This window comes from Perognathus longimembris, chromosome 12 (genome assembly GCF_023159225.1).
Source record: "Perognathus longimembris pacificus isolate PPM17 chromosome 12, ASM2315922v1, whole genome shotgun sequence".
NCBI lineage: Eukaryota > Metazoa > Chordata > Mammalia > Rodentia > Heteromyidae > Perognathus > Perognathus longimembris.
The window spans coordinates 26,133,326-26,159,700 of record NC_063172.1 but is presented as its reverse complement, the minus strand read 5'-3'; the positions used below and the strand labels follow the sequence as shown (position 1 = coordinate 26,159,700).

Genomic DNA, 26,375 nt, shown 5'->3' with positions numbered 1-26,375 from the left:
CCTATCTTTAAGTGCATAGAAAATGTATCTCCTATTTTTAAGTTTGTTTGCTTTTTGCTAAGATGGTGTCTAAAATCATTAAGTGTATGGAAAGTTTTCTCATCTTCTGAAGGACATATAAATGTAGTACATAAGTTAGTACAACTTACATTTCTCACTTGTCTTTATTGGTTTTTATCAATACTTGACTTAAATCTCAATAACAGAGATCAGTTTTTGCCCATTTTCCAAATAGCTTTGGAAAAGAAATATAAGAATTGAAGCTGTGTGACTATTGTATACCCTCAGTTCTTCTCTGACATACAGTAAAAAAATGTTTTCACAATATATAAATATAGGATTAATATTTATGTTTTGATGGTTTTATTGATGTTCTGTTTAAATTCGTGTGCATGTTTTCTTGACTTTTTTTCCTTTCTTTTGTATTTGTTTGCATGCCTTCCATTTGTGTTGCATTCAAAAGACCAAAGGGAATAGAAGAGGGAGGGAAAGAAGGGGATGATCATGAAGAGATAGTTCATGAGGATCCAGAGGTAAAGGAAGAGAGCATTAATGAGAATGAGAAAGGGACAGAGATTATAAAAACATGTAATCAGGAGAAAAACAGAGAATCAGGAGACGAGGAAAAGCCACAAGATATACCTGAGCAAGGGAAAGAAAAAGAGCAGTGGAGCAAAGAGGATGTACAAAGGAGAGTCTCACAAGATGATGCCAGGTAAAATATGTGTATTTTGGTAGATATTTCCCTTTAGTAGCATAGTCTTTTTTTTTACTACTCCTAAAAAAATATTTGATCATGTACATTTGTTTTGGTTTATGTTTTTACCAATTTGCCTTCTTATGTGACTAATTAATACACTGGTAAGTTACAGTCAAACAAATTGATTTCTAAGCCATCTTTAATTTTCATTCACTAACTCTGAGTCTGTTATATTTAGTTTACATTTTTTATAACTAGATGATTGGAACTTAGATTTCCTTTTAGAAGTTTGAGCATAAATTTACGGTGTATCTTCATCTATAAATGAATGAAAATAGACAATTGCAAGTCTTTAACCAATAGAGAATCATTAGAGGAAAAGAATGCAAAACTCTGTTTTAAATTGTTTATTGCTATTGTAAAGGTGAAGTACAAAGGGGTTGCAGTCACGTAAGTCAGGTAATGAATACATTTTTTTTTTTGAACAGTCACCACTTCCCTGGTTTTCTCCCAGTTTGTTTGTTTTTTTCTTCCTGTCTTCCCTGACCCACAAGTTACACAGTTCATTTTCAACCTAGTGTCTAGTGAGTTTCACTGCTAACTTAGTTCACCCTTTGTCCCACCATTTCAGTGCTTACCTTCCCCAAATCAGATAAACTCACATACAAGACAAAAGGTACAGAATTCTATTTTTTTTTTTTTTTTTTTTTTTTTTTTTTTTGGCCAGGATTGGGCCTTAGACTCAGGGCCTGAGCACTGTCCCTGGCTTCTTTTTGCTCAAGGCTAGCACTCTGCCACTTGAGCCACAGCACCACTTCTGGCCATTTTCTGTATTTGTGGTGCTGGGGAATTGAACCCAGGGCCTCATGTATACGAGGCAATCACTCTTGCCACTAGGCCATATCCCCAGCCCCAGGTACAGAATTCTAAAACAGTGACAAAAGAGGAAAAACAGAAAAAAGAAAAAAAAAAACACAAAAAGTAATTTTTTTTCAAAAACAACCTCTTGTTTCCGTTTCTTGGAGTTCATTTTGATATGCATCATTTTATATAATCAGATGCAAATGGCTATTGAGCCTTTGGCCTTTCTGGGTAAACACATATTGTATAAAATGGCAAGATATAAATGTGCATAGTTGTTTATAGGAAAATATTAGTGTCACACATTATTGCAGCATATGATCTTGAATTTGCTTTAATTTCTTAGAATAAATCTAACAGTCTGTTTTTGACAGAAAATGTTCTAGCAACATTTAGTTTGGTACTTGACAAGCACAATTATAGGTTGCTTAAATACAAAAAAATAACTTATCTGGTTATGCAATATTATTGTAAATATTATTCTACAATACATCATACATATACACACCTTTAATTTGGAACCCAGGTTTCATAAAGAAAAAAAATAATCCTGACTTCTTTATTCATAGTAACATTAGTACTTAACAAAGTGATTGCAAGTGAACAAACTGCATTCTCATTGCTATTTTTATCATGCTAAAATATCTTGTTGTATATCACATATCAGACTGCATGATTGCACTTCTCATTTGTAGTGTTACATTGAGTCTACTAAATGTGCAAGTAGAAAATGAATAGCAAATTGTCAATTCAAAAATGGTTCCTTAGTGTTTTTATGAGTTGATTAGTGAGGAATAACAGTCATACTTAGCTATTTATATTTACCAACATATATGTAGGCTTGATAAAATATTCCTATAATACTAGTGATTATATATTGTAAACCCTGGAAGACCAAAAATTATATTTGTTACTGAAAATGCTTTATATAGCTATATATGTGTGACTTATTTATATTTGCTAGTTGTATATATATTATATATTGTGTATGATGAATTAAGTAGGCCTATAAAAAGTGTTGAGAGATAAAGGAGAGTTCTTTATTCAACCAATATAATTTAGGAAATTGATTAGTCACTGTACTAATAACTAGAAATAAATGTGAAACTTAATTTCTAAGTTTTAGGATGAAGCTGTTTCTTAGCTATGTATGGATGTATGTTTCAGAATAGCTCTGTATCTAAAAGGTGTCATCAAGATATCAGAACTTCACATGGATATATCATGAAAGAATTTGGCATAAAAGAAATGAACTTAAATAATCTGCAATTAGGGATAAAAACTATTAAGAAGTATACTTTTGTCAAAACCAACCATATTAGTTGCTTTGTGTTCGAACTGAACCTATCCAACTGAAAATAATATTTTGAATTGAGATGTTTCTTCACAGACCTTTTAGCTATTAAAGGCAGGTCTATAAATGCTATGTGATTATAATTTTAAGACAATTATTCTTTTGAGGGTAATTAGCTCAAATTTTTATTTGTGTTTTTTAAAAGATGGACAAGCCCTTAAGTTATCTAGATGAGCAGAATAATTGTACATTATTTATGCAAAGGCATTATTGATAACAGTTATAGATCAGTTAAACTATGAATACAGAATTATATGACTATAATTTTATATGTACAGTATAATACCTATGTTACACACCTTTAAAGAGAAAGTGTGATTTGTGGAAGTAATTGTGATTAGGACTCCAAAATATGTGGATTCTCATTCTATTTCCTATATACCTTTCTATCCACTTTGTCTTTCTGGCCTTTTTTAACTTGTCAAATAGAGGAAAATCTTTTTAGCACCTTCCTGTAACTTAGATGAGCATAGTAGAAGAAAGTAAGCATTGTCTGTTATTTGGACACTTTGTTCTTATTACCAGTAGTCTAAGAAATAATTACTTCTGTACTAGCCATTGATACACCAAATAATTCAACATAAGTTTCTTCTGATGATTCAAAATTTTATGCAACCAATATATAGTTCCATTTTTATCAAGTTCTTTTTTTTTAAATCAGGTTCATTTTTGTTTTTTGTGTTTTGTTTGGTTGGTTGGTTTTGTTGTTTGGTTTTCTGGAAGTACGTTCCTAGAGAACATTATGGACTCTGTTCTTAGTATCACATGGCTTGTGTTGTCTTTCTTACTGAGTCAAATTCATGGGTAACTGAGACTCTTATAAGCTCAATAACTTATATTCTGTTTTGTGTTTGTATATTGAATTCAACTAGGAACTTTAGAAATGCTTGAAAATCATTCCTAAAATATTAATTCTGTAATTTTGGAGTAGAGCCCAGGAATTTGCTAATTTAATAATACTCCAGGTAATTATGATGCAAATAGTATGTTGCTGATGTTCATCCTCTCTTTTGGAATACTTCTATATTCTAATGAAGCTTATAGTCAGCACATAATTTTTTAAGTAAAAAGACAGCTAGGATTTTGATAGATAATTATACAATTCTACCAATTTGAAGATTATTGTCATTTAACAAATATCTTCCAACCCATGAACACTAGATGTCCATTTCTTTTTGTCTACATTTTTGCAATAACATTTTATAGTTTTTGGTGTTTATACCTTACCTTTTTGTTAAATTTACTCTTTTATTTTTGATGTTATTGTAAATGGAATTGTTCTATGAATTTCATTTTTAGATATGTTCATTGCCAGAGTATTCAAATAAAACTGTTGTTTATTGATTTTGTATCCTAAAATCTTGCTATAGTTACTTAATTCCTTGGGATTTTCTGTACAGAATATATAAATCCTTGGGATTTTCTGTACAGAATAGTATACTACCTGTGATTAAAGGTAATTTTACTTCCTCTTTCCCATTCTGAATGCCTTTATTTCTTTTTCTTGCCTAATTGGTGTTGGCTAGAACCTCCACTACAATGTTAAGCCAGAGTAGCTTATAAAAACATTGTAAAATAAGCCACCATGTGGAATTATCTTTGCAGTAGATGTAAATACATTTTTAAAGACACTGTCTCTTGTGCTACCCACTTACTTTAGAATAGTCTATGCAAAACTTTCCTTTAAATTATTGTTGCTATATTTTAAAACTTGATATATTGTGATTCTTTATGTCCCATTTCCTACATGAGGAGCAGGAAATGTTTGTGTCATTTCTCATTTTCTCCTTTTCTTCACTCTGTTATTCTAAAGTAAATCTTGCTAAAACTTAAACCAAAAAAAGATGGTTTTCATACTTACAAGAAAATAATATAGTTTATTGTATGTTCAGATTATCTAGTCTAGTGAGAAATTCAAGTAAAATGTCAAAAGCATGCTAATTACATAGACTACAATATTTCAAACATAGTTAACTATTTTCATTTATGCTTATTTTACTGTATATATTTAAATGTTTAAATATATTGAAATATATATTGAATATATTGAATATATTGAATATATTGAAATATATTGAAATGTTTTAAAATGTTTGATACACATGAACATACTGAAGTGATTGTTACAGTCATACAATTAAACAATATTTATTCATTGACTCTTTAGTTATTTCCCTCCATTTGCCAAAATTTTGGATTTTCCTACTAATTTGTTGCACTGATCAACTTTTTACTAAAACTGCTACAAATTACATGTCTCTAAACTTAGTAATTGTCATATTTTAACAACCAACTAGGTTTTTTAGCAGCTTGACCTCATTACCATAATTATCTTTTTGAGAAATTTCCTTCCTTAAGGTTTTTCTGATTGTGTACTCTTTCTCCATCCATCCCTCTGTGAGTTTTCTTTTGTGCTCCTCCCATGCTCACATGTTCCAGGATTCTACTTTGTGCCAGCTTTTCATCATATATTCTCTTTTTGGTGTAGTCTGTCCCATTCTATCAGTAGCAGAGAGAGAGAGAGACAGAGAGACAGAGAGAGAGAGAGACAGAGACAGAGACAGACAGAGACAGAGACAGAGAGACAGACAGAGAGAATGAATATATGGGAGATCCTATCTGATTGTGTAATTGTGGTCTTGTTCATTTCAGGAAATGCCAAACTCAGCATGTAAAATTAAACCTATCATACACCTTACCAAACAAATAACTAATAACTTGTCTCTCCTTTTACTCTCTTTTCCACTGTGTGACTTCAGTGTCCACATACATATCTAAAACAAAAATCTAGGTGTCATTCTGCTAGTTTTTCTCCATTGAACACAAATCTTTCCTTCAAATCAACGAGTTTTATTCTCTTGCTTAATTGTCACTTAATTATGTTTATTTTGCCCTAACACCATTTCTCCTTCCATAATTAAAGCAACTTTCTGTTATGGGGATTAACTAAGTAGAAAATTCTTATCTTATAACTAATAAACCCAAACTTATTGTGATAATAGTACAAAAAATGAATAGTCAAATAGATTAGTCAAATAGATTTTTAAGAGATACTATTTATATATATATACTATTTATTTATATACTATTTATATATATATATGTGGACTGTCACTGATTACAAAAAATTTCCTGAACCATACATATAAATTTATGACCTGTATACATTTATATCTAATGTATATTAGTATATATATGTTATATGTATGTTTTATGTGTATATATTTTATTATCATCTTTACATTTGTATATATCATTGGATTTTAGCAGTAAATGAGACATTGACAGACTAGGTTTTGTCATATACATATAAGATTCTCCTGCTACTATAGTGCAATAAGTTTGGAACTTAGATTGAAACTGTCTGTGCAAGGGTCTCTCACTACCAAATAAAAATGATCTTTGTTTTAAGCATGTTTTTTTCCCAGGGGACAGTACTATTTAAATAACAGTGAAATTTTAACTCTGTGAGAGCTAAAATCTCACCTGCTGTGAGCACTACCATATATCTCCACTGCCTAATGCACTGCCGAACAGTGTGAATGTACAAAAACCTCAGTTGGGAACTTTTGTAAAGGTGAATTTTTATTAAAATGCTGAATGTGGACATTGAGTGAGGATGATGATTATATGTACACTCAAAATTTTAAATACCAAATTAGACCAAGTTTAGTACCTTTTGCATTAATCATTTTGCCGATGGAATTTGTAATCATCATAATCCCTCTTCTTGATTACAACTTTTAGTTAATAATTGGCTCTCAAATTCTCTTTTTAAAATTTAATTTTACTGTCAAGGTGATGTACATATGCAAGGTAGTGAGTACATTTCTTGTCATACTTGTTACCGACTTACTCATTTTTCTTCTACCTTCCTCCATCCAACCCCCCCCATTGTACAGTTAATTTCCAACATATTATTTTGTTGCATGGTTCACCCTTTATCTTTTGTCTCACCATTTTGATACCCAGTGTGCCAAAATCATATTCTTAGTGCTTTTATGCCATAGTTAATTATATATAGTACATAATTTGAAGAGGCTTTGAAATTATCTACTACTCTGAATTAAAGTAGGACTTTTCCTATACCAATAGTTCTCACAGAAGGCTCATAAACAAATCATTGTGAGAGCTTTATAAAACTGTAAATGACAATTCTACTGCAGGGAAGTAGCGCTGTGGCTCAAGTAGCAGAGTGCTAGCCTTGAGCTGAAGAGCTCAGGGACTGAGCCCAGGCCCAAAGTTCAAGCCCCATGACCAAGCCAAAAACAAAACAAAACAGCAAAAACAATTCTATTGTAGTGTATCTAAATAAAATAAGCAGTAAACCTATGTCATGTTACAGATAGATTTTCCTGTCTCCATAGGGCAGAATTTTCCATCTTGTAAAGCAATGAGGCAATCCATATTCTTGACTATTGAGGTGGAGGTAACAAGTTGGATAAGAAATGTACTCACTGCCTTGCAGGTGAAACTGTAATCCCTCTGTTCATCACTTTAACAAAGAAATGAGAAAAAAAAAAAAAAGAATGACTTCTCAAATAAGCCAAACCTGCTTTGGCTTACTTTAAAAAAACATTTTTTATTCATGTGGAGGGTGTTATACATTTAACAACCATCCTTTCATTAAGTACATATTTCATATATTCCTTTGTATTTATAATAAATTTAACAATTTTATGAAGATGATCAGAAGGAAATTTTCTGTGAAAAATTATCTTGCACTCCAATCTGCAATATTAGCTACTCAGGAAACTGAGATCAGAGAATCAAGATTTGAAGCCAGCCCAAGAAAAAAAAAAGTCCATGAGACTCTATCTCCAGAACAACAAGCAAAATGTGAATTGGAAGTGTGGCTCAAGTGGCACAGTAACAGTATGAGCAACAAAGCTAAGAGCTCAAGACTCTGGGGCCAAGATATAGTACCAACATATACGCACACACACACACATACACACACACATGCACACTGAGCAAAACAAGCATAACATCTTGGAATTGAGCCCAGTTATGTTTTAACTTTATGATTATAAACATATATATTTGTGTATATATATTTAAAATAACCAGTTGACTAGAATATATAGACATATTTATAATATGTACATTTAAATATTAGTTCTGTATTGTCATTAATTTTTCACAGTTTGTATTTTCTATTATTTGACTTATGATCCTAAATTATGTATTCTTTAAAATAGACTATCAATTTTTAGGACATTTAAATAATTCTCAACTTCCAGCTTTTTTAATCTGTAATTTTCAACCTTTTTTTTTTTTGGCCAGTCCTGGGCCTTGTACTCAGGGCCTGAGCACTGTCCCTGGCTTCTTCCCGCTCAAGGCTAGCACTCTGCCACTTGAGCCACAGCGCCGCTTCTGGCCGTTTTCTGTATATGTGGTGCTGGGGAATCGAACCTAGGGCCTCGTGTATCCGAGGCAGGCACTCTTGCCACTAGGCTATATCCCCAGCCCCAATTTTCAACCTTTTTAACACATATAAAATGAGACCATGGAATACTAACATGAAATAGAGTAAATGACAAATAAGAAAATGTCATCTGTTTTGTAGATTTTTTTCTATAATGTGATTTGAATAATTAAGTAAACCAACAGTATTAAAAAACCTACATTTGTCTCAGGCAAATCTCAGTTGATCCAATAATTACATCAAATTTTATTTTTACTGAATTCATTCCTATTATCCAAAGTAAGAATCTAGAAACCCAATCATTTATTTTGAAAAAAACTACATGTTACAATTGTTGCAGATGATAAAATATGAAATCTTGTTATGCCTACAGTGGTTTCTATTCAGTTTTTATCATTAAGATTTTTTATTTATGTAACTGAAACCCCTCTGTACATCACCTTGACAATAGAAATTTAAAATGTTTTTAAGTTTTTTATTTATTTTTATTTTATATATGTTTATAAACTAATAATTTTTAAAGCTTGCATTGAAGTGCAAATTTTTAAACCTTATAAAACCTTTGAGTTGATTTGAAAATAACTACATACTATAATTCAGAGTATTGCTAAATAAGTTTACAGTAATGATTCTGCAGTAACTAAATGTAATAGCATTGGTTTGAAGCCAAGGCTATAATATATTTAAATTTGTATTTAACTTAATATAAATTCTAAAATGTAATGTTAGAAATGGTTAAAATTTTATGCTTTTAGCATAATAAACTGCATGGAAGTAAGTATTGCTTTTTATTTCAGAAATAGTTTTCTACTCAAGAAGGTATTTTGTTTATTAAGTCAAGAAATGAATTTTTTATGCTAGATTAAGCAATAGTATACTTGATGCCTGTACTGAGGCATTAAATGTTTCATTCTTCGTGTTTTTATAATGACAGTTGTGTTCTTTGAAAAGAGCTCTTAGTGGGCGGGGAATGTGGCTTAGTGATAGACTGCTTGCTTAGCATGCATGAACCCCTGGTTGGATTCTTTAGTACCATATAAAAAGAAAAATCCAGAAGTGACACTGTGGTTCAAGTGGTAGAGTGCTAGCCTTGGGCCAAAGAAACTTAGGGACAGTGCCCAGGCCCTGAGTACAAACCCCAGGACTGGCAAAAACAAAAAAAACTCTTAGACAATTCTGGTAGGAAGACAGGTGTTTTTAGCTGGGCACCAGTGGCTCATGCCTATAATCCTAGCTACTCAGGAGGCTGAGATCTGAAGATCATGTTTCAAAGCCAGCCTGGACAAGAAAGTCCATGAGACTCTTATGTCCAATAAACCACCAGAAAGCCGGAAGTGGCTCTCTAGCCTTGAGCTGAAAAGCTCAGGGATAGCACCCAGGCCCAGAGATCAAGCCCCATGACCAACAGCAAGAAAAAAAAAGGCATTTTTAAAACCCTTATTAAGAATCTTTAATTGTTACTCCATGAAATATAGGAATAATTTCTCAGTTAATCTAATATTAGACAACTAGCAGTCACTAACTAGAATGTATTTTCTTTCAAGTTTTGATTAGTTTATATGAACATAACATAGTAAGGGTTTCATCTCCATACATATAAGTATTTTGGTTATCTTTATACCTTTCTACTGTTCTTTCTTATTGCCAATACTCCTTCCCCTTCCATCTCCCTAGTGGTATGCCTTTTGCATTCATGATTTGTGTTTTTTGTTTTGTTTTAGTTTTCCTAGTTCCAGCAAATGAGAGAAAACACGTAATATTTGTTTTTGTGGTACAGGCTTATTTTTCTTAACATAATGATCTTTAGTTCTATTCATTTTCCTGAAAATATAATACTTTCATTCTTCTTAATTACTAAATAAAACTCCAGTGTGTACATATACACCACATTTTCTTCTTCACTCATCCTTGATAGGCCCCTAAGCTGATAGCATAATTATGAGTTCTTTTTTTTTTTTTAACCTCCATACTGACTTCTATGGTGTCTGGACTAGGTTATATTTCCACGAGCTATGAGTAAGAGTTCCTTTCCACTTGCATTTTCATCAGCATTTGTTGTTTGTTTCCTTGATGAGAGCTCCTTTTACTGTAGTGAGGTAATCTCAGTGTAGTTTTAATTTGAATTTCTTTGGTTACTAATGATCTTAGACATTTTTTCATTTGTAGTTCTTCATCTGAAAACTGTTTGTTCAGTTCATATGCCTATTCATGGATTGGGCTAATTGTTATTTTGTTGTGTGGATTCTATTTTTAGTTCTTTATATGTTCTAGATAATTCCTTGTCACATGAAATATTTTCTTCCATTCCATAGGCTGTCTCTACACTTTGTTGATTGGTGTGTGTGTGTGTGTGTGTGTGTGTGTGTGTGTGTGTGAGAGAGAAGCATTTTTATTTTGTTATACTCCCATCTGGTTATCAGAAATAAAAGTAACCACAGAAACTTTTTATATCAAAATTAATTTCTTTTCTAAAGGCAATCATTATACATTTTCAAAACTGCATTATATTTAATTTCTTACAACTTATAATCATGCTGTTATAATAGTTATTCACGGAGTTCAAGTGCAGAGTACTAGGGTGCCAAACTGATAACATAAGGTTGGCAGTACTAGTACTAGGTGGTACAGGGAGCAGTGTTCAATCTGATAGAACATGTTCCTACTAAAAGAAAAGCACTGCTTCCATTAGATAGTTAGGCCTTACAGGAATGCAACAGAATTGCCAGGTTTCAGTTTCAGACCAAAATCCTAATCTTTATGTTAACTTTGTAAACAACTCTCTTGACCAAAGTATAATATGAGTGAGCAAGATCTAACTGATTGGCCTCTGGTGTGCAGCTGAGATGTTAATTGTTATTGCAATAATGATCCAGTTACTAAAAGTTCCAAATGGAAAAAAAAAAATAGTGTACTTCACATCATTCTGTTAGAAAAGCCTTTAGTAATATAAAAACAAATAGTTTAACAAAAATATTGCATTTTTTGGTATTTGAGCTACAGCTTGAATTCTGGCATTTTGGTGGTTAATTGGAGATAAGAATCTTCCAGACTTTCCAGTCTGGGCTGGTTTTGAACCATGATCTTCAGCTTTGCTTCTGAATAGCTAGGAGTAAGGCATGAGCCCCCAGTGCCTAGCGTTTGTTCTGTTTTAAGAAGCAAAAATCTGTAAGAATAATATGCCAGTGTTTAAGCATGAGGGATGTCAGGCCTTCTGGCATGGGCAGGTAGAAGGACTGTGGTTCAAGACCAGCTCAGGCAACTTTTGGGACCTATAACTGAAAAACAAATGAAAAGCAAAGCACTAAGGCATGGCTCAAGTGGTAGAGCCCTTGCTCTGAGTTCAATACTCAGTACTCTCCTCTAAAAAAAGAATAAGTGAAATATAGAGGTAAGAATAGGACATGGCCAAGTGTAAAATATTGGCAGATTATAAAGAAAAAAATACTTTAAGTGATGATTTACTTGTATTCTTCATCCAATTTTATTATATAGGTCCAAGGATGTCTCAAATTATTTTCAAAAGGCAAATGATCAACTATTAAAACATACTTTATGCAAAAGTCATTTGGTATCTTACAGAATCATTAAGTAAAAAGATTACTTGATATGGTATAAAGTTAAATTAATTTCCAAAGTAAATGTCCACACATGAGCACATGAAAAAATTCTAAAGTTTGTTTTCTGATATGTGAAATTAATAACCAAAGTAGACCTAAATAATTATATTAACTACTGCACTGAAAATAATACTTGTTTTTCTTCAAAAGTCACTTTTCATTAGTCCATTAGTTTCCATTAGCAGTTTTTATGTCTTCTTTTTTTTTTTTTTTTTTTTGGCCAGTCCTGGGCCTTGGACTCAGGGCCTGAGCACTGTCCCTGGCTTCTTCCCGCTCAAGGCTAGCACTCTGCCACTTGAGCCACAGCGCCGCTTCTGGCCGTTTTCTGTATATGTGGTGCTGGGGAATCGAACCTAGGGCCTCGTGTATCCGAGGCAGGCACTCTTGCCACTAGGCTATATCCCCAGCCCCTTATGTCTTCTTATATGCCACTTACAATAGAATCACTAGAGAAGCTTCAAAATGCAGATGTCTGGCTCTCATTCCAGAAGTATCGTAAGAGAATCTCTGAAGCTGAAGCCACAGATTGTATCCTTAGAAAGTCTTAATGTAGTTTTGGTTAGTAGTAAAATTCGAGAACTACTCATAATATTTCTCCCACCTGGACAATATTTATTTGTCAAGAGCAAAATTTAGTGTTTGGCTTTCTACCCAACTGCTCTAGAGAATCCTCAATTTTCTGGAATTATACACAAAAGCTTTGCCAAAAGAGAATCAGATCTGTCCAACTTGCAATAAAAGGCACTAAAAGTCAAAGATTATAATCAGCATTCTTTGCCTGTTTGTCCCAAGGAGCACTTGACTTTACTGATCATGTCTCTAATGTTTTATCATTAAATATGAAAACAAGAAGTGAAAGCAGAACAAATTAGATCAAAAGATAGTGAGTGGTGAGTGGTTGAATCAGCAGAACTCTGGCAATGGAGCTTGTTGAGAGCAGACTTTCACTCAGAATCATCAGAGAGGAAAGTCTAAAATTAAAATAGTATGTACAGTTGTATTGCTCATGGAAAAGGATTTTATACATACATATAAATCATGGTACGTATACCATGTTTCTGCTGAGGTAGTGTAGCGGAACAGAAAGTAAATGTCTACTTCTGTGCACTTTTAAATGTTAATTGATTGAGTACTGTGTGCTTTAAGAAAGTAAGCTTCTCTACTTCAATTTGTTCTTAAGTTTTATGACTTTCTAATAATTTCATCATTAATTGGATAATAATCATATTCACATCTTAGATCCTTTCTGAAGTTTAAGTTGATACATGAAAACCACTTGTAAAAATGCCTATGGCTGGGAATATGGCTTAGTGGTAGAATACTTGCCTTGCATGCATGAAGCTCTGGGTTCAATTCCTCATCACCATATAAACAGAAAAAGCCAGAAGTGGCGCTATGGCTCAAGTGGTAGAACATTAGCCTTGAGCAAAAAGAAGCCAGGGATAGTGCTCAGGCCCTGAGTACAAGCTCCAGGACTGGAGGGAAAATGCCTACCACATAGTGATTTTTTTTTAAATCTGCATCTATTGAGTTTATCTTGTCCTTACTTCTGTTGATGTGTTGAATTACAGTAATTGATTGGTGTTTATTGAACCAGCTTTGTAACCCTGGAATGAATCCCATTTGATCGTAGTGTATGATTGTGTTTTTTTTGGTAGGTTGTTAAATTTGGTTGGCTAGATTTTTATTGAGAAGTTTTGCATCGATGTTCAGCAAAGAATTTGGGTATATGGTTCTGTTTCTTTGATGAGTCCTTACCTGGTTTGGGGATGAAGATTATGCTGGTTTCGGGATGAAGATTATGCTGGTTTCATAGAATGAGTTTGGTAATGATCTTTCCTTTTCAATGTCAGTTGAATTTTTTTTAAGACTGGCTCTGGATATGTAGCTCAAGTACATTATTTACCTGCCTTAGACTCCAAGTGCTTGGGTTATATGACTGCCTATTAAATCTATGTTAATGTTGGTATCAGATAATTATAATGCTACAGCTTCAAAGGGTCACACAAATTTAACTAAAATAATAGTGAGGATATAATCAGACTTTTGTGTCTGTGAGGAAAAGCATTCATAGCTCCAAAATGTTGACATATTCAGAGCTCAAAGTATTTAGATCCTAAAACATGAAAAAAATGATCAGCTATTGAACCCTGAGGTTTCTTCCAACCTTATGAGAATTGTAGTAAGAGGTTCATTGTTGGTGGCTTTCTGTCTGTTTACATCTTTCTGTCCTGAGAAACAAGATTGAGAGTTGGATGATTGAGGCATGTTGTACTCGTGAGTGGCCTAGACTATGTCAGTGAGATTTATTTACAGTAGAACCAACTTCCATATACTTCCAAACCACAGAATCCAGATGCTATTTCCTTCTTAGGAAGGACATTTTAGAATATCGGCCAGTTTTTTATTCTTTGCCATATGTCTCACGGTTGGTAGGGGCAAAAAACAAAAACAAAAACACTCTAATTATATTTCTTGAAAGCAAAGCAAGTTTACCCTAACTATATTTATTTTGAACAATATTCATTATTCCAATCTAAGTACTGAAACCAAGACACTTTGTAGAAATACTAAATAAAACACTAGCCAACCCAAAACAAAAAATCTAAACTGCAAGCTAATGCATAAATGAAAACAAAACATTTCTTTTACTTTTTTACTTTTAATTTTGTCTATTGCACCTTCAGTGAAACATAAATTCCAGATTCACTTGAGAATATTGAAACTTGCTGGTGGCTATATAACAAAAAGAGCGAATAAAATCAAATAATGTGAATAAGCTAATATTTTAAAAACAACCTATGGGGCAATAAAATGTGTTAGGATTTTTGCTGATGGAAACATCAGGCCTGCAATATATTGCCATACTACTCAAGGAAATGTGCAGTTCCTGGAAGGCTATAGAAAGTTGAAGTGCAGAAGGAAGAAAGCTGCTACAGATAAGCATGATGCCCTCTGTATCAACATAATAATGAGTTCATAGTTCATCATTGGAAGCATGTTGTATATATGGAGCTGGAGATGCTGAAGCAAGCAAATAGGCAAGGAAATTAATGTCATTCCTTCATTCAACAATTTTTCTACTATCTTTAGTTCTACAAATTAGTTGACATTTAACAAACCAGTTTACAAATTCAGTGCATCTTGATTAGTGTCAACCCTTTCAACTTTCTCACCCATCCCTCCCAACCCACCCTTTCCCTCATTTTCTTAATTTTGTAGGATGGATATTGAATTCTTGACTCTATACTCCTTCAAGTTTCCTCTTCATTTGTCAACCTCTCTCTCCTTGATTCTACCTCATCCCTTTCAAGTACCTGTTTCCTGGTGTTTATTTTGTTGAAGTTTGCCTTTGACGTTCTAAAGAATTAGGCTATTTGAGCTCTCCCTTGAATCCACCATACATTAATACATTTGTGTATACTTGCATACCACCTTATGTGTTTACATATATATTTATAAACTAATTCTAGCTACTCTGAGAAACTCAGTTCACATCCAGAAGTCATGGTGTCACACTTCAGTGTGTGATGTTGTAACATTCATGAATTGATCTTCATGAATTCTTTCAACTAGCAATCCTGAGATTCTAGCCACTTAGATTTTATTTGAAATTTGTCGCCACCTGGTGGCATTTTCCCCCACTCTATTAACAACACTCCATGTAAAGCTGATCCTAAGACTCGTTCTAATGATGGAAGTACAAAAGCTCACCTCCCTTTCACTGTCTTTTTTTCTCAAAATGGTCATCCAAACTTTGTGATTTTGTGGTCCCCTCATAGAAGATTGGGATTTTAAACCATCACTGTTTGTTACCAGGAGCTAATAGCAAATTGTCAAAAGCACTTTATTTTTTGTTATATATTATAGCAAAGTTATTTATATATAGTTACATATAATTACATATGCATATAAAGGTTATTTATATATAATTCTATAGTTATAGTTTTCTCCATATAGGTTTTGCACACACATTATAAACATGCACACATATATCAAGCACTGTAGGTGGTAAATAATTAAATCCAAGTGGCATTTTATTTTTATTTTATTGTAATGATGGAATTGGCACAGCTGAACTAGAACTTGAAGGTGCAGGTCTTAATTCTTAATTACAGATAGTAATCTTGGGCTGGGAATATTGCCTAGTGGCAATTGTGCTTGCCTCATATACATGAAACCCTGCATTCAATTCCTCAGCACCACACATACAGAAAATGGGCCAGAAGTGGCGCTGTGGCTCAGGTGGCAGAGTGCTAGCCTTGAGCAAAAAGAAGCTCAGGCCCTGAGTCCAAGTCCCAAGACTGGCAAAAAAAAAAAAAAAAAAAAAATCAGATAATAATCTTGTAAACTTATAAGCATATACTTTTGTTCAGTGATGACCAAACACATGGTAACATCCAAATTATTTCGAATTTTATCCATTTTTCTTTTCTGTTTTCCATGTAAATGTAATTAGAATTAAGATGCATTTTGGTGTATTTGGTTTTTGGATGTAATGTCTATGTTCTTGATTATTCTAAACTTAATAACTTTATGAAAAACTCTGCAGCTATTAGTAGGGAGGCATTAAATGTAGATCTGAAGGTACTAATCAATAAGTGATTCGAGCATTGTTTGTTAAACACCAAATGCAGACTTCTCTTTTCACATGGATATAATTGTACTATGCAACTTGTAGCCAGTACTTCTCAAAACTGTGGCTGCTGAATCCATAGAGAATTTGTTAGAAATAGAAGCATTGAGGCTCAATCCCAGAATTAATGAACCAAAACCTCTGAGAATGGGTAATCTGAACCTGAGTAATCTGTGATTAAACAAACCTTGTAGATGATTCTGCTCTAAATTAAGAGGAATTGGTGTTCATCTTCTTGTACTCTTGCACTACTGCTAAACTTGGTAGCTGAAAGCAGGAGTTCTGGTGACAGAATGTCGAGTTCAAATATCAGCTTCATGACTTACTAGCTATGTAACCTAAGGAAAACATTATAACCTTCCCTCCTCATTCCTTAGCTGTGCTTAGAGTAGTTTCCACTTGATAAAGTAATTCTGAGGAATATTCCAAGTAGGGGATAGTATGTGTGAAGGTCTTGACATTTTTGAGAAATATGGTTGAAGAGTAGTTTATTGTGACAAATGGCTTGAGATTAAGGTGAGAAAGGCAGGTACCAGATCTGTGGTGTTGTAAACCTTGCAAAGGAGGATGGGGTCATAAGCCCCTGTGGATGAACTTGTATTTACATGGAGTAGGGACATATTTTGTTGTTTTGTAGGGTGCAAGATGAGATGTGGACTGGTAGTTGAAAGAGAAAGGAGTCCTTCTGGTGGCTTTTCCCTAAGTACAATGAAAAAGCATTAAAGAATATTATAAGCAGACTACAATAACCCCATTTATGTTTTAGAAAAATCACTCAGGCTGCTATGGAGAACATGGGTCAGAGTTGGAACATAAAGCCATCTGGTCTGGGGACTGTCATAGCAGAGTTGACGAGTGAATTTTAATGATAAAAGTCAAGATGGGGAGATATGGAAGCATATGGACTATATTTTAAAACTAATTAATGGATAAGGTGTGAGTATGAGGAAAAGAGGTCACCTCCTGAGTTTTTACCTTCAGCAGTAAGGTTAATAGTTTTATTCTTTTTTAAAAATAATTACTTACTCATTGTCAAAGTGATGTACAGAGGGGTTTCAGTTAAATACATAAGGCAGTGGGTACATTGTACAATTTGTTACCTCCGCCCTCATTTCCCCCTCCCCCCCAATATTTTTATTCTTTACTGAAATAGAGTACACTGAAAGATGAACAAATTTGAGAGAAAATATTCAGATCAGTTTAGACCACTTAAATTTGAGACATGCTGCATATCAGCTGAGTCCACTGTATCTCATCTGAGTATACTGGATGCTGTATATACTGGTATTAGAACTAGGGAAGCGAAAGGGAATATCAAAATCAAGAGACAAAGGATAAAAAGACAAATGACCCCAAAAGCAATACTTGCAAAACCATTTGGTGTAAACCAACTGAACAACTCATGGGGGAAGAGGGAAAGAGGGAGGGAGGATGAGGGAGGAGGTAACAAACAGTACAAAAAATGTACCCAAGGCCTAACGTATGTAACTGTAACCTCTCTGTACATCACTTTGACAATAAATAAGAAAAAAAAAGTAGGTAACTGGGTAGACTGTTCTAGAATTCTTTAAGGAAATTCAGTCAGCTAATTTAAATATATACATACACATTCTGTATTATATGTATATATGTGTGTGTATTTGTGTAATTATACCTATATATAGTTATAAAATAGATTTTATTATTAAGGAAATTTCTTTTTAAAAGCTTTTATTTTCTCTATGAAATATGAAGACAAGGTTTTTCTTGCAAGGAAAGCAAAGTAATGTGGTGTGTGTGTGTGTGTGTGTGTGTGCATGTGTGTGCATGTGTGTGCATGTGTGTGCATGTGTGCATACTGCTGGGATTTGGACTCACCTGGGCATTGTCTCTGAATTTTTTTACTCAAAGTTAGTACTGTGTCACTTGATTCACAGCTTCACTCCTGTTTTTTTTTTGCTGGTTAATTGGAGTCTCACAGACTGTTCTGTTTGGGCTAGTTTCAAACTGAACTTTTAGATCTCAGCCTCTTAAGTAGTGAGCCACCAGTACCTAGCTACAATTTTTAAAACAGTTGCTAAATGTGTTTGCTTGTGTTTGTGTTTTTCTTCATCTCAGAGCCCTCATTTGCTTCAAAGCAAGCAAAAGGCCTGAGAACAGTATTTCCTTGGAAAGAAAATATGGTCCTCTTCACTAGCATTTCTTACTCCATAGCCTAATCTTTTGAGCCCTATCTAGTAAGGAGAGTAGGTAGTAATAGTGGTAATAGTGGCTTTCTTTTCTGATAAGCTTTTTTATGAACAATATTGCAAAGCTCATGAAAGATGTGGCATATGTAACATAAAATCTCAAATTCCAGCAACTGAGGCCACAGTGGGAGTTATTTCTGATGTCCTACAAATCATCTCACCTGAGTAACACATGCTCAACAATGTTCCAGGGCAAGAAACAACCTCTCTTTCTTTTGCACTTACAACCTGAGACATTATTATGCTTAACATGTACTCACTTGAACATTTCCTATATTTCCAGCTCAACATTTAGTATTTTACCTGGGAAAAATTTAGAGTACAAGGATATTCTCACATTAAGGCTTAGTGTTCAATATTACTTTTAGAAGTATAACATGATTTTATTTCGTATAGTTATTTCAATAATGGAGAATATCATTTGTTAGTCTAAAAACTTAACAATTACAGAGTTGGCAAGTATAGAACAAAGTTCTTAGATTTTTTTTTGTTTTCACAAAATTTAAATCTCAATTGTAATTGATAATAAAATAGCGAAAACTATAAATTGACACCAGTGATGTATTTTCTGCTAATTTGTGATAGACTTTTTTATGTTACTGGAAATACTATACATGTACTTGGGTCGTAAAGGCAAAAAAATGGTTACAAGTTCAAATGAATTAGAAGAAAATCTATTGCTGCCTAAAATATTTATATAGAGAAATAATTGGGATTGTCTGAAATACACATATTTAACAGTGAAATTATGCATATATTATAGGATAGAAAAAATTAAGGAGATAATGCAATTGCCTTATATTGATGGGTTTTGATTATTGAATTCATTCTTGAAATTTGTGAAAAAAGATGTTATTACTTAAATATCTCATAACTAGGAAAATGGTGGGGACAATGGAAAAGCTGGATTAAGAAGAAAAGACCATCAGAGTTCAAGAGGAATTCATTTCCTTAAAATATATTAACAAGAATCACAAAAAAGAAATTAAAGTACCTTAGCAATGGTGTGACCTATCTCATAGGCTGGTTAGTAAAATGAGGCCAATGAGTAAAGAAGCAGTTTTTTTTGTTGAGACATTAGGAATGTAGCTTTAGATCTTGAAGTTATGGTGATAAAACACTTAAATATCAAGGTGAGTTCCTTCTCTCCCCCTCTAGTAAAATCCCTCACATGAAAGTTTGTTGTTCTAAATCAAGGGTCAGCAAACTATGGCCCATGCGCTCAAATCTGGCTTATTACTTCATTTTGTATAGTCTATGAGCTGAGAATGATTCATATATGTTAATGGTTGAAACCAATTAAAGTAATAATGTTTATTATTATAGGAAATTCAAATTTCCTATGTTAAGTGTTACTGATACTGATAGCTTTTAGTTATTCATATCTTGTCTATGGCTGCTTTTACACATGAAAATAACCATTGAGTAGGAGCAATATAAACCATACAATCCAACCTTCGATCTGAAATGAATGAATTAGAGAATTAAATTCCTCAAGATTAAATAAATGAGCTCCTGTACGTAAAGTACTGAGAATAATACTTGGCACCTACTAGAAATGTATATAAATTCATTTGTGATTGTTATCATGAATTCAAGATGAGATACTTTGGTGAATCTAATAAACTTATTAGATTTTATAAATATTTTAAAAGGCTGTAACTCAGGAGCATCTCTTTTATATATAGCAAGGAGATTTGATACTGTTTTCCTTTAGAGACATCAGAAATAGTGAGGATCTATCCTAGCATGAAAAATATTTGAGTAGATTAATTACATCATATATTCTTCAGAACTAAATTTTGATAGAGAATTAAAAGTTGAACTGACATCCAAGTCTCTTTGAATTTGATATCATGTTTGGTCTAAAGTCTAGTTCTTAGACTCTTTCAGTTGAATAAAGTCATTTTCTATCATGCAGTAACTTTTTGTATTGTTTAAACCTTTTATTTTCCCCTTTAAGGTTTTTACTGTTGCCAAAGGAAAAAAGTAAACTGCCAATAATCCTTATTTAAATCACTATTTTCTCCATTTTAATATTAATATGAGCTTACCATCGCATTCTTTTTCTTCAACATTCAATCACTCCAGAAAGTTATCACAAAAGCTTATATGTCGGGGGAGAGGGGAGGTGGGGGAAAAATGAGGGAGGAGGTGACAAGTTAAACAAGAAATGTACTCATTGCCTTTCATATGAAACTGTAACCCCTCTGTACTTCACTTTGATGATAAAGGGGGGAAAAGCTTATATGTCACATTCTTTAATTAGCTCTCTAAAAGCCCTCTTATTCATTTATTTCAGTAGCTGTTGCCTTCTAAGTCATTTGTACCTTCTATGTCTCTGAATATTATAGCCCTTTTAAGTGCTATATAACCTCTTTGCATCTTTACTCTTTCACAAATCTCATTCTTCTTTTTCCTTCTGTAGGATTTAACCTTTTTCTATTTTTTTTCTTATTTCTGAGAACATGCCTCTATTTCCTTCAGTCAGTCCATTTGCATAAACTTTAAACATAGCCATTCCTTAAGCTGTCTCTTCAAAGGTTTTCACTTTCCTCACATTCTTGACTGGTCTACTTTAGCCATCTTCCTAACATCTCACCTTTCCTCTTCAAATATTTATTGACTTCATCTTTCTAGCCCTAACTATTCCCCTGAACCCCTGGCCTATGCATGCAGCTTCCTGCTGACCTTCTCCATTACATTGATTCCAGTGCTGATAATTTCCTAAAGCAAACATTCATTGGGATAGTTTTTGTTTTCGCTTCTATAAAAGTTGTCATAAGGATTACACGAGTCAAGATCTTAATGTTACTACTGTGTTTTTATAACTTGGCCAATCTGTACTACTTACCTTAAAACCATAGCAAGTGCTTTCTTAACTCATATTTTTATTTACATATTTTCTTCGTCTTACTATTTTTCCTCTCCCTATGTCATAATTTTTATGCATTATCAAGACCTCAGGTAATAAAAGTTTTCCTGATTTCTAATTTTCAGTAGTCTCTGTCTCCAGTAAATGCTCTTAGCATTGTATATGTGTATAAATCTGTTCTCTGATATGTTAACTCTTTTGTCCAATTGGTGTAAGCATTTTCTTTCTTTTCTTTTTTTTTTGTCAGTCATAGGACTAGGGCCTGGGCTCTGTCCCTGAGCTCTTTTGCTCAAGGCTAGCACTTTACCACTTTGAATCACAGCTCCTCTTTCAGTTTTCTGGTTGTATTGAGATAAGAGTCTCATAGAGTTTCTTCTTGGTGCTGGCAACCTCCATCCTCAGATCTCAGCTTACTGAATAGCTAGGATTACAGGTGTGAGCCACTAGCTCCCAGCTAATAATGATTGTGTGCTATTCATTTTTTGTTTTTATTTACTACGGGGCCAAAGCTATCTTTGCACAACTTAGAGGGGGAAAGTATTCTTCTGTTAGAAATACACACTTACTTAGGCCAAGTAGAGGAAGTTCTCCCTTTATGTGGTGAAAACCCAAAACATCTTTCTTCCCTTCCCCTTCACCCCCATTGTACAGAGTATGGAACACAGGTGCCATTTCAGCCTCCATTCCCTTGAGACCTAATATCAAGTAGGTGAAGAGGAAATGTTTGCTGAAGGAATTAGTTATGTTGACTGGTTTAAAATTAGCTGAGTCCTAAGTGTTTGAAGGCCTGAAATTTTAAGGGGGAGAATGAAATGTCATGTCACTGCTAATGTCAGAAAAGGTGCATCATAAGATGCATAGTTCTTATATATTTTTTATCTTAATAGTGATGAAGTCAAACAACATTTATAATCAAAATGTATATTCAACATAATTTTGTGCTTAGTTGTTTTTTTTAATAATAATTACTTATTTATTGTCAAAGTGATGTACAGAGAGGTTACCGTTTCATACATTAGGCCATAGGTACATTTCTTGTACTATTTGTTACCTCCTCCCTCATTCTCCCTTCCTCTTCCCCTTCCACTCCCCCATGAGTTGTTCAGTTGGTTTACACCAAATGGTTTTGCAAGTATTGCTTTTGGGGTCGTTTGTCTTTTTATCCTTTGTCTCTCGATTTTGATATTCCCTTTCACTTCCCTAGTTCTAATACCAGTATATACAGTGTCCAGGGTACTCAGATGAGATACAATGATAGCACGGGGACAACCACAGGAACAAGATACAAGAGGATCATCAAGAAAAGAAGCTATGGTTTCACATGGCATGTTGAAAGTAATTGCAATAGTGATATAACAGTCGTTTCTATAACATGGAGTTTATTTCATTTAGCATCGTCTTATGTGTTCATAAGGGCATAGCTATTGGGCTTTTGTGATCCTCTGCTGTGACTAGCTTTAAACCTGTGCTAATTATTCCCTATGAGGGAAACCATGGAGTCCATGTTTCTTTGGGTCGGGTTTACTTCACTTAGTATAATATTTTCCATGTTCCTCCATTTCCTTACGAATGGGGCAATGTCATTCTTTCTGATAGAGGCATAAAATTCCATTAGTTGGTTTTATACAAGATTGCAGCTAGAAAAAATGTAACTAGCATAATTTTTAAGAAGTTGAAAAGTTATTATGAGAATGGAAAAAATAAATAGAATCTATGAACTCTATCAGGTGTGGTGGGACATACCAGGCTAAGGTAAGAGAAAAACTTAAGGGCCAGCTTGAGAGCCTTGGCTGCATAGCAAGACTTCTCCCCACCAAAACTATGAGTACTATGTAATAAACACATAGAGAAACCTGTACCTAGCAATATAAAGTAATCATTTCAAATATCTTCCTTAAAGTTAACTTTCTTCAAACTTATGGTAGCCGGGGTAGATATATTATTCAGTAATTAGTTAGAGAACTTATGAATTCAACAGGTAATAAGATATTAATACACAGATGTAAGTTTAAGTACATTTTTAAATGTTCTTCTCATAAAGAAATTCACTTATTAATTTGGCTTTCCTTTAATGTTTTAGCCTTAATACATGTATCACTTTTTAATGAAGATAGCTTTAATCTCTTTACAAGGCCATTTGATAAGTTTAGAGAGAGATAAAATATAGAACTGGCTCATAAGTTTCTTGACAGAATAGCCTACATTTATGCAGCCTACATTTTCATAGTTTGCGAGCAGACCTGGTATAATATATGAATTGGGTATTAAATATAATAGGACTTGAAGGACATAATTTCAGTCTAAGGCAACAAGGCCTGTCCTCTCTCTGTCTTCATTTTCATGGTAAGGTGGCTTTATACATTTTCCCAATCCACCAGTTTGATCCTGTCTCAAATTATTTGTGCTTGCTGTCCTCAAAGCTTAAAACATTCTTCCTCCAGATAACTTGGCTTCATCTTTCAGCATTGAGCTCCTATCTTTATTAAACACCCTATTGAATGTCTTCATCCTAAACATTTTTGTGCCTCACTATAATTTTATTCTACCTTTTTTTCCTGCATACACCTGTCCTCTCTTAAATAATTGTTTATTGTCTTTCTTCATGGCAATATGAATGAAAACTTTATGAAATCAAAGGTGTTCTCCTTTGTACCTTTTGTTCTTCTACATATTAGGTGCAAAAGTAAATGTCTTTTAAATGAATGATCAAATCCTGGGAGTAACCATGTCAAATGGTAGAATGCTAAGGAATAATTCATTTTGAGAAAAGAAATCCATCAGTTTGTTGAAATTTGGGGGAATGGAAAGGAACTCTAGAAGTTACATACCTCCCCAGTTTTCCTTTATCACAAATCAGCTGTAACATCAGTCTCTGATTCTTTAGTAAGTTCATTTGTAGCCTCTTCCCTGCTCTCAACATGATAAAAATATTTGTTTAGGCATTATTGTATATTTTATTCTATGTCCATGGTTTCACAAACTCAGAGTTTTAAGAGACAAGCTATTTAATTCTATTTATTAATCCCTATCTATTAATATTTTGGGGCCCAGTAGTCTGTTAATCACAGGTGCTAGTAGCCCCTAACATGTCTTTGGGCAGTATTTATTTTTCTCTTAGTAATAGATTATACTAACTTTGCCTTTGAAAATTTTTTTCAGGATACAACTTTTCAACAACTATACATTGCCATAAAATTAATCATTTATATATGTAGATTAGGTATGGAGATTAATAAGACTAACACATGGTTCTAGCCTTTAAATTTTTTGCCCCTGGATGACCAAGATGCTAAATTAAAAATAAAAGTTTTCTCAATAGCTCACTGTTTTAAGTATCATATTTTGGTAGTGTATAAATAAATTTCTATTGACTTTATTATCTTCAAATGATTGTATAAAAGGGCTTCAATTTAACATGTCCATTTATGTATATAATATGTTCGTCAGTCCCACCCCTTCTGTTACTCTTCTCTTCCTGCATCATCCCATTTTCATCCATCTCTTCAAGGTTACTAGTTCCATTTTCATATACCTACTTGAGAATTATCACTGTATTTGCTAACCAGTCATCTCTGTATTGCTCTATGCCCCTCTTCATAATCTGTACCTGCCCCATCAAGAGAAGATAGGCTTCAGCTTCCTGGTATTCATTTTGTTAAACTGCTTATTAATTGCTCATAGCATTTATACCATGGAAACCCACCCCAACATTATACTATACTTTAGTCAGTTTGATCATGTATATCTACTTATGAACCGTATATGTGTTTCTTGACTTTCTATTCCTTTCCTTTTTTTTTTTTTGCCAGTCCTGGGCCTTGGACTCAGCACTGTCCCTGGCTTCTTTTTGCTCAAGGCTAGCACTCTGCCACTTGAATCACAGCGCCACTTCTGGCCATTTTCTGCATATGTGGTGCTGGGGAACTGAACCCAGGGCTTCAAGTATATGAGGCAAGCGCTCTTGCGACTAGGCCATATCCCCAGCCCGTGTTAAGCACTTTTAATTTCATAATTACTAATTACTGAAATTACTAATTACTCCTACATTTAGAACCAACTTAGAGAACAAACTTTGACTTTCTAATACCAATTTAAAAACTGAAGTGATAATATATATGTGTGTGTATTTGTGTGTGTGTGTGTGTGTGTGTGTGTGTGTATATATATATATATAAATTAAGCTATTTCTGCAATCTGGTAATTATTTTCAGAATGAAATTTAATCCTTATTTTTGGAACCTGATTTGAACTAATAATTATTAAATTAAGTGAAATAACATTTTAAATTAAGTGCCAATGAAAATATCAAATCCAGATAGGAAATTTAAGCATTATTAGATAAGCTTAAACATTTCTCATAAGATGAGAACATTTATTTTGTTGTAACATCAGCAATCTATGTCAAAGTCTGTTCCTGGCAAATATAAAATGATGTTTGCATATTATCTTGGCACTGGTGGATCAAACCTGTAATTCTAGCTAAATAGGAGCCTGAAACCTGAGAAGCTCTAGCTAGTGTAGGCAGAAAAATCTAAAAGACTCTATCCCCAATTCACCAGCAAAAATCCAAGCTAAAAGGCATGGCTTGAGAGGCACAGAGTACTGGCTGAGCGAGCAAGCCAAAACTACTCCAAACAAATGGGCACCATAGTTTTTACCTTTTAAAAAAAACAAAC

At 33.5% G+C, this 26,375-nt stretch overlaps 1 protein-coding gene across 37 annotated transcripts in view; it reads left to right on the top strand.

Annotated features, from left to right (window-relative positions):
* Rims2 (regulating synaptic membrane exocytosis 2) overlaps window positions 1-26,375 on the top strand; it is a 380,757-nt gene that overhangs the window by 297,895 nt on the left and 56,487 nt on the right. The window lies entirely within an intron of this gene.